The sequence below is a fragment of the Gossypium hirsutum genome, chromosome A05, assembly GCF_007990345.1.
Source record: "Gossypium hirsutum isolate 1008001.06 chromosome A05, Gossypium_hirsutum_v2.1, whole genome shotgun sequence".
In the NCBI taxonomy this organism is placed as follows: domain Eukaryota; kingdom Viridiplantae; phylum Streptophyta; class Magnoliopsida; order Malvales; family Malvaceae; genus Gossypium; species Gossypium hirsutum.
The window spans coordinates 88643290-88653378 of record NC_053428.1 but is presented as its reverse complement, the minus strand read 5'-3'; positions in this window follow the sequence as shown (position 1 = coordinate 88653378).

The following is a 10089-nucleotide window of genomic DNA, read 5'->3' as shown; positions in this document are numbered from 1 at the left end:
GCTTCCGGCTTTTGGTTAAGTTGATTTCTTATGTATGAGTATAAGGGTTGGTAATGTGAAGTAGGTATGATTTTGAGAATGTGTGTATATGAAATTATCCGTTTAGTCATATGAATGTTATACTTCCATTGTGCCTAATTTCATTGCTCAAAACTTACTAAGCATTAAATGCTTATTCCGTTTCTTTGATTCTCTGTTTTATAGATTTTGGTTCGTCAGTTATCGGACTCGGGATTGTCGAAGTCGAAGTCGTCCACACTATCAAAGCCCTTTTGGTACACTTTTGGTTGAACTCTGAAAATGGCATGTATAGGACTACCCTTTTGTTGTTGGTCATGTACCCTTTGGTTTTGTATAAATTTGGATAGCCATGCGAAAATGGCTTATATACACTTTGAGCATAGCATTATAATCGTTTTGTATGTTGTTCATTGAGAGGTATGGAAATGTTTGGTAATGATTAGCCATTGGAATGGTTAATCATGATCATTTTGGTGCTTTGTATGACAAATTCTAGTTGAGTCATGGAAAACCATGAAATAGGTAAAGTTTACCTTAAAAACAGATGCTGATAGCAGCAGTGGTGTGGATTTGAAAAATCACTAAAAATATTAGGAATGGAATTAAATAGTGAATAAATTATGTAATCGAACCTTGATGAATCTACATTCATATGGAAGAAACAAAATGATCATATGAGTCGTATTTTAAGATATATTTAAGTTTTCATGGAACAGGGCCAGAGCGATTTTTGGATCCCCTGTTCTGAATTTGGAAATTCACTATAAATTAACCAAAGGTAATTAGAAGTCATTCCCTATATGTACAGATTCCTTTTCGAGTCTAGCTTCTTTAGAAACAAACAGCATAAGTAATGAAGCCCTGTACAGGAAGATATATAAGTCGTAATGCATGAAGGTCAGAGCAGTCGAACCCTGAAACAGGGGAGAATTTAACTAATAAACTGTACTAATTTTCCGAATAAAAATTTATAGAAAACAATTTGTAGATGGATATATGAGTGTAGTTTTAGGGAAAATTTACGGAATCAGTTTTCAAGCTTCGGAACTCGAGATATGATTTTTAAGGTGACAGTGATGCAGTTAGCCAGCTTGTCTGGAAATTTTTAAAATGGACTGTGAAAATAAATGAATTATGTCTGTTAGCACCTCGTGTTCGACTCCGGCAACGGTCTCGGGTGCGGGGTGTTACATAACATCTTTCTGTAGCAGCTTCGTCATCGGAGTCGCTATCATGGAAAATCCTTTTACGAACCTTCGATAGTAACCGGCAAAGTCCAAAAAGCTTCTCTCAGTTACATTCTTAGGCGATTTCTATTCAAAAATTGCAGAAATTTTACTTGGATCAACTCGGATGCCTTCACTCGAAACTATATGACCCAAAAATCCAACTTCCTGGAGCCAAAATTCACTATTGCTAACCTTAGCATACAATTACTTTTCCCACAAGGTCTGCAACACAATTTTTAGATGCTTCGCATGCACTGTCTCATCTCTAAAGTAGATCAAAATGTCGTCAATAAACACAACGGCAAACTTATCCAAATATGGTCGAAAGATCCTATTCATTAGATCCATAAACACGGCTGGTGTATTCGTCAGCCCAAATGGCATGACAAGAAATTCATAATGGTTATACCTCGTTCTGAAAGTTGTCTTGGGTACATCTAACTCTTTAACTCGCAATTGATAATAGCCAGACCTTAAGTCTATCTTGGAGAATACGGTGGCTCCTCTCAATTGGTCAATGTAACACCCCGTACCCGAGACCGTTGCCGGAGTTGAACACGAGGTGCTAACCGACTTAATTCATTTACTTTCACAGTCCATTTTAAAAATTTCCAGGCAGTTGGCTAACTGCGTCACTGTCACCTTAAAAATCATATCTTGAGTTCCAAAACTCGAAAATCAGTTTCGTAATTTTCCCCTGAAATTAGACTCATATTTCCATCTACATATTGTTTTCTAGAATTTTTAGTTGGGCCAATTAGTACAGTTTATTAGTTAAACTCTCCCCTGTTACAGGGTGCAACTATACTGACCTTCATGCATTACGATTTGGATATCTCCCTGTACAGGGCTTCAATACTGATACCGTTTGTTTCTATAGAAACTAGACTCAAAGAGGTATCTATACATGTATGGCATGACTTCTAAATGTCTCTGGTTAATTTATAATGAATTTCCAAAGTCAGATTAGGGGATCCAGAAACCGTTCTGGCCCTGTCTCACGAAAACTTTAACATCTCATAATATACTGTTTATATGAACGTTTTGTTACTTTCCTATGAAAATAGATTCATCAAGGTTCGATTAAATAATTTATTCACTATTTAATTCCATTCCTACTATTTTTAGTGATTTTTCACATCCTCATCACTGCTGCTGCCAGCATCTATTTTTAAGGTAAACTTTACCTATTTCATGATCCTCCATGGATCAACTAGAGTTTGTCATACATATTCCAAAAGTGATCATGAATAACCATTCCCATGGCTAACCGTTACCAACATTTCCATACCTCTCGACAGACAACATACAAAACGATTATAATGCTATGATCAAAGTATATTTAAGCCATTTTCGCATGGCTATCCAAATTTACACAAAACCGAAGGGTACATGACCAACAACAAAAGGGTAGTCCTATACATGCCATTTCAAAGTTCAACCAAAAGTATACCAAAAGGAGCTTTGATAGTGTGGGCGACTTCGACTTCAAAAATCCCGAGTCTGATAGCTGAAGAACCAAAATTTATAAAACAGAGAATTAAATAAACGGAGTAAGCATTAAATGCTTAGTAAGTTTTGAGCAAAGAATTTAAGCGCAACTGAAGTATAGCATTCATAGAACTAAACGGATAATTCCATATATACATATTCTCAAATCATTCCTACTTCACATTCCAACCCCTATATTCATACATAAGGGATCATCTTAGCCAAATACCGGAAGCTCATTACTCGACTGAGCGAATATTATTCGAAGGGAATCAACTATTCCAATGCACATACGAAACATACCTCATTGTTGGGATTTTACAAGAGTATTAACTGAAATTTTTTTACAGCAAGATCGCTCATTCCCGAATCATGTACCTTCAGAATTTAACCGGATATAGCTACTCGTTCAAATGCCTTCGGGACATAGCCCGGTTATAGTAACTCGCACAAATGCCTTCGGGACTTAACCCAGATTTAGTAACTCGCACCAATGCCTTCGGGCTTAGCCTGGAATTAGTAACTCGCACAAATGCCTTCGGATCTTAGTCCGGATATAGTCACTTAGCACAAAGCCTTCGGGACTTAGCCCGGACATCATTCGAATAACCATGCACATTTATCAATAAATCATGACACATCTGTATTTCATTTTCATTACTAAAGCTCAAACACTAGACACTTATCACACTTGCAATTTCGGCTCAATAGCCACATACAAAGAGCATGATTTTGATTTGCTTAAAACATGATCTAATCAAATCATAATCTAAGTTCCATTACTCGAAAACTTACCTCGGATGTGGTCGAACGATTTCGGCGGCTATTCGATAACTTTTTCCTTTCCCTTATCCAACTGTGGTCCTCTAAGCTCTTGAGCTATTCAAACAAATTTAACTTATTAAAGTCTCATTATGCTAGCTTATGGCCGAATATGACAAGGAGTTTAATAGGTCATATGGCCACCCTTTAGCTCAAATACACAATGGTCATGCGCATTTTTAATCACATTAAGCAATTTAACACAATTCATTTGAACATCAAAAGAGAAGCTCAAGGTACTTAGCCCATATATACATTAGACATTAGAGTCACATATGTACGAAATCACGAATCGAATTCAACATATTAGCTAATATTCCCCTTTACCAAATTTTCTAAGTCAAGATAAAAGCATCAATATGCTTGCCTCTAACCGAACACATACAACACAAATCTATTTCATGTGGCCGAATATACATGTCTAGGTTGAGGCCGATTATATGCTTAATACTTCCTACAAATATGGTTGCTTGTATTGACTACATACCATTTGTTTCAAATTCAAAACTCGGCTAATACACATATACACACTAGTAAATCAAACATTAACATTTGCTCTTCACCTTACTACCATTTCTCATCCAAACAACGTGAATAACAACCATATTTCTCCTCTACTTTCTACCATGGCCGAATGCATCACAACACCATACCATTTCAATTTTGGTCATGGTTAAACAAAGAACTTAATGTCTCACTCAAAAATGCTAAAAAGAAGATTCAAAAGTCATCAATCCACCATCACATGCATCATTACAAAGCTTCATTTTTAGCATGTAAATGACATCAACACCAATCCACCTTTGCCGAATACCATCTCCATGACATAGCAAAGATTTGAACCATGGGCTAGCTAGAACTCAAGCTAAAAACTAAAACATGCATGAATCTCATGGCACAACATCAAACATACCTTAGCCTAGTTACATGCATGGCCGAACCTCTTCAACCTTTCTTCTTCCTTTCTCCTTAAAATTTTCGGCCAAAGATGTTCAAGGATGAACACTTTTTTTTTGTTTTCTTTCCTTCAACTCACGGCAATGGGGGGGGGGAAACAATCACACACATTCTTTCTTTTTTTTTTTCTCATCTTACTAACACTAATACTTTATTGCCCATGCTCTTTATTTTATTATTCCTTACATAATGCATTAACCCAACATGTCTATGACATGTTTTTTTTTAGCCATAGCATTTTGTCCTCCCATGCTCATGGCCGGCCACTACTAATTAGGGGGGAAAATTGACATGCAAGTCCTCCCTTTTGATTACATGCACTATTAGATCCTTGTAGATTAGCCTATCACATTTCAAAAGTGTCACACAAGTCCTATGTACTACATTCACATGCAATTAACTAAATCGAAGCTTAAAATTTTCGCACATTCATATTCACATATTTTAGACCATAAATATCACATTCAAATAATTTTGTGACTCGGTTTAGAGGTCCCAAAATCGCTTTTCGACTAGGGTCACTATAGGGCTGTCACAGTCAAACAAATCATCGATCCTTGGCAAAGGATACTTATTCTTGATAGTCACTTATTCAGTTGCCGATAATCGATACATAACCTCATCGACCCATCTTTCTTCTTCACGAACAACACAGGGGCACCCCAAGGTGAAAAAATTGGCCTTGAGAATCCTTTATCCATCAGCTCTTGCAACTGTGCCTTCAAATCTTTCAACTCAATTTGTTATGGAGCAATAGAAATGGGAATCATCCCTGGCATCAACTCAATACCAAACTCTATCTCCTTTTCAGGAGGTAGCCCGGGTAATTCTTCCAGAAACACATCTAGATACTCACATACTATCGGCACAGACCCAATCTTTAATGCAATTTCCTTAGTGTTTATCACAAATGCAAGGTAGGTTTCGTATCCTTTCCTCATATATCTCTGGCAACCATTGCCATGATTATAACCGGTGACGAACCCAACTCTTTTGGTTCGACCCGGAGAACCTTACCATCCGGGCATCTTAACTTCATATACTTACTATCACAATTCACAGTTACATCATGAAGGGCTAACCAATCCATACCAAGTATTACATCAAATTCATCAAATGGTAACAACATAAGGTTAGCCGGGAAACAACAACCTTGAATAGTCAAAGGACAATTCTTACAGACTTTATCAACTAGGGCTGATCTGCCTAGTGGATTCGACACTCTAATAATATCTTCTATATGTTCAACAGGTATGTTCATACTAGACGCCAATCTCATGCAGATATATGAATGCGTCGACCCCGGGTCAATTAAAGCAACAACACTTATATTAAAAAGAAAGAAGTTACCCGTAATAACATCAGGAGTAGTGGTTTCCTCTCGAGCACATATCGCATATGTTCTTGCCGGGGCTCGAACCTCTGGTTTTGCAGTGTCTTTAGTTATGAATCGACTGCCACTAGCACTCCTAGGGTATCTCGGAGGTCTACCTCGAAGAATAGAAGCGCTCGATTTCGAGGTTACATCCACCCCCTTTTCAGCTCGTTCTGGGTAGTCTCTAAGGAAGTGATCAAGAGAACCACATCTGAAACATGCACCGCTCTTCATTCGACACTCACCGAAGTGAAATTTGTTACAGCTCTTAAACTTCAGTTTTTTATCATCTACATTCCCCACACTAGTCTCCATCGGGGAGGAAGACTTTTGACCTTGTTGTTTAGAGATTCTCGATCTACCCGAATATCCCACTGACGAAGTGGAGCGTTCATGCAGGCTCCTGGCTTTCTTCGTGGAGAATGAGACTGTTTTACCTCTAGACCTCTTGCTCACAACTCGAGCCTCTCTCTTAGCTTGTTTTCTTTCATTATTAGGTTCCTCGGCCTTCTTGGCTCGACCGGCCAATGCGGCGAACTCCCGTACTTCCAAGATCCCAATCAACAACTTGATATCCTCATTCAAACCTTCTTTAAAGCATTTACACATTTCTGATTTCATTTGGACCCATTCGGTTGCGTATTGACTTAGTCATACGAACTCTCTCTCGTATTCTGCTATAGTTTTGTTACCTTGTTTGAGTTCCAGGAACTCCTTTCGCTTCGAGTCAAAAAACCATTGGCTAATATATTTCTTCCTAAACTCTACTTGGAAGAAATCCCAAGTAATAGTTTCCTTCGACACTACCGAGGATACGGTTTTCCACCAATTGTATGCAATGTCCTTCAAAAGGGACACAGCACACTTCAAATATTCCTCGGGTGTGCATGACAAATCATCTAACACCCGTGTAGTATTTTAGAGCCAGAACTCGGCTCTTTCAGCGTCATTATCAACTTTAGCTCTAAATTCTTCAGCCCTATACTTTCTAAGCTTATCTATAGGGGCTTTACTGATTCTCACCAGTGCCATACCTTGTGGCACAACCTCATCAGGTTAGTTAGGGGGCGGGGGTGGTCTGGGTATATTGGGGTGATTTTTTAGATAATCCCCAAACCATTCATCCTTCATATCAAAGAAGGAAACTCAGGCATCTTTTCGGCCTTCTGACATCAGCCTTCTACTACTACTAGATACAGCTCGTTGTATGGAAGCTGGAGCATGGCTCTCGGCTCCTTCGGACTCAGCTTGTGCCTGATTGGAAGACATTTACTATATTCAAAACAATTTAAACAATTAAGAGATGTGACACTATCAACATTCGAGTAATGACCTGTATAGCGAAACTTTAACGACCTCTACGGTAGTCCTAGAACCGACTAAACTGTAGCTTTGATACCAATAAATGTAACACCCCTCACCCATATCCAACACTGGGACAAGGCTCGAGGCATTACCGAAACTTTATCATTCATAAACATACAAAATCGAGTCACCAAATTTTAAAACCTCTAGAACATGAGCATATCGTCTCTTATACAGGCCATCGAAGTCTATAACCTACATTAAGGCGGTTCGGTACAAAATCGAAATCATTCGATAAACTTTGGGCAACTTAATAAATTTCTAGCTTTGGAGTGTCACACGCCCGTGTAGGTGGACCGTGTGGACTCACACGCTCGTGTGGCCTGGGGCACGTCCACGCTTTTAACCCGTGGGCAACACTGACTTTTGTGCACGGCCAAGACACACGCCCGTGGGCTAACCCCGTGTCCAAACCTTGAGCATTCTGTTAAAATAACACTGCCCAGACACACGCTCGTATGTCCTACCCGTGTGTTAATTTGACTTAAAGTTTTAGGTCCAGGGACACACGGCCATACCACACGTCCATGGGGATGGGCTATGTGTCACACACGGCCTAGACACACACGCCCGTGTGTCTAACCATGTGGACCTTAATAGGCTATTTTCTAAGCCTTTAGTCACCCCTTTCTACTACTTGTGCCTAATGGTTACCAAGTTTGAGAGAAAGCATGATTATACACTTGTGAATAATCTTAATGAAAATAGTTGTATGGAAACCTCATATCATTGGTTTCATACACAAATGGTTATTTCCTATTTAGTGTCATGGGTTCCCATATTACACTAATCCATCTGAAATTGACTATTCATGTGATTCATTGCCAATTGGTAACAACCCATCATTTGTAATGAAAACCATGCATAAAATCGTAGGTCATGTCCTACTTAAATTAAGCCAATTTTCATTGCCATATACCAAGAGATAAACATATTTTTACATGCCTTTACTGGGCAAATCAAATGACACATATAACAAAATACTCAAAAATACTATACATGCCATTGAACAAAATAAACAGTCTTTATACCAAAGCTTGTTTAGTTAATAGTGTGTTGCTTCTCCAACCGTCTTCCAATCCTTATGAGTCCTCGAGCTCTGTAAAATAGGGAAAAGAGAGGGGTAAGCATTTTCATGCTTAGTAAGCTCGAATAACCAAAGAGTAAACTTACCGAGTAATTAGCATACATCCATACTTAAATCATGAAATCATCCAATATGAAATGATTTCCTATCACATGCACTCAATCAATGAGTTAGTCACATAATCATGTATCATGTAATTTAACTAGATGAGCTCATCATTCAACATTTCATGCATACATGTATCCTACGTTAATCTAGTTGAGTTTTTAGGAAATCTCGATGGAATACCCATTATTCGTCAATTCATTAAATGATCTTTCCATATATACACTCCCGTGAGCCTCACATCATATGGCGGGATTACCAGTCCAGGCTACTGATAAACCGTAAATTATACATATTTTTATCTCATGTTTAATGCATTTTATGGATGATTTCTCATTAGAATTGGTGAATTCGATGCTCCTAATGCTTTAATTTCATGTTTATAGTTAGGAGAGCATAGTAGAGTGAAAGGAACGAGAAACAGGCCAAAAACGGAGAAAATGGGCCAAGGTACGAAATCAACACGCCCTAGACCTCCTCACATAGGTAGACCACACGACCGTGTCAATTTGGCAGGCTCGAACACGGGCTGAAGTAATCGTACACGGGCGTGTCCCTGCCGAGCCCAAGTTGAGTCCAATTCAGAAAAGTCCAATTTTGAGGGCTCATAGGCATTCCAAAGCCTATAAATACACCCCAGAAGAGGAGAAAAAGGAGACGGAGAATAGGGGTAAGGAATTACTCCAAGGAAGCCGATTGATCCATCTCAGAAGCTAGATTCATCATCAAGACTGAAGATCTCTCCTCAATCTCCCTTCAAGAGTTTTGGGTTTTCTTTATGTTTTGTATTCTTTATTCTTCTGAGATGTTTTCTTATTTAGTTATGAACTAAAACCCCTAAATACTTAAGGGGAATGAAACCTAAAAGGAATCTTGTTATTATTTTCTAAATCGTATGATAAATATTTAACTTGTTCTTAATTATGTGTTCTTAATTCTTATTTTGATATCCCAGGATACTGATTTAAGACATGCACTTATTCAGAGGAGGAATAAAGTTTGTCTAAGAGTACTTTTGTCATAATTAAGCGAAGTTGATTGAGCGCCTAGAAATAGGGCGACAAGATTTTGCCGGATTAGGGTGAAACCTAATAAGGGGATCCATAGATCAAGTTAATGCAACCCTAGAATGTTAATTAGAGAAAAGTCTCGGTTATTCAATCTAGAGATTAGACGTTATTAGTCTTGAATAGGGATAATAACATAACTTAGGGATCTCTACGGAACAAGTTGAATGAATACATCATCCGATTCGGAGCCAGGATAACAAGTAAAGTCTAGGTGGATTTGTCCTTAGGTACTGTCTTAAGTCAATCGATTTTTCCCATAAGCAATTCCCCAATTCTTTTCTCTGTGAGTTCTTAGTTTAGATAATTAGTTAATTAAAACAAAACATCTTTATTCTTAGGCTAGATAATAAAAATATAGTCATTACTAGTACTTTTAGTTCCTTTGGGTTCGACAATTCGGTTTTGCTAAAACTATAATACTGTTCGATAGGTACACTTACCTACATCGCGATAATAGTTAGTTCAAGAATGAGTAATTATAAATATTTAAAACCTATCACGAAACCTCGCGATCAAGTTTTTGGCGTTGCTGCCGGGGAACTAAGATATTAGGAATACTTAATTTTT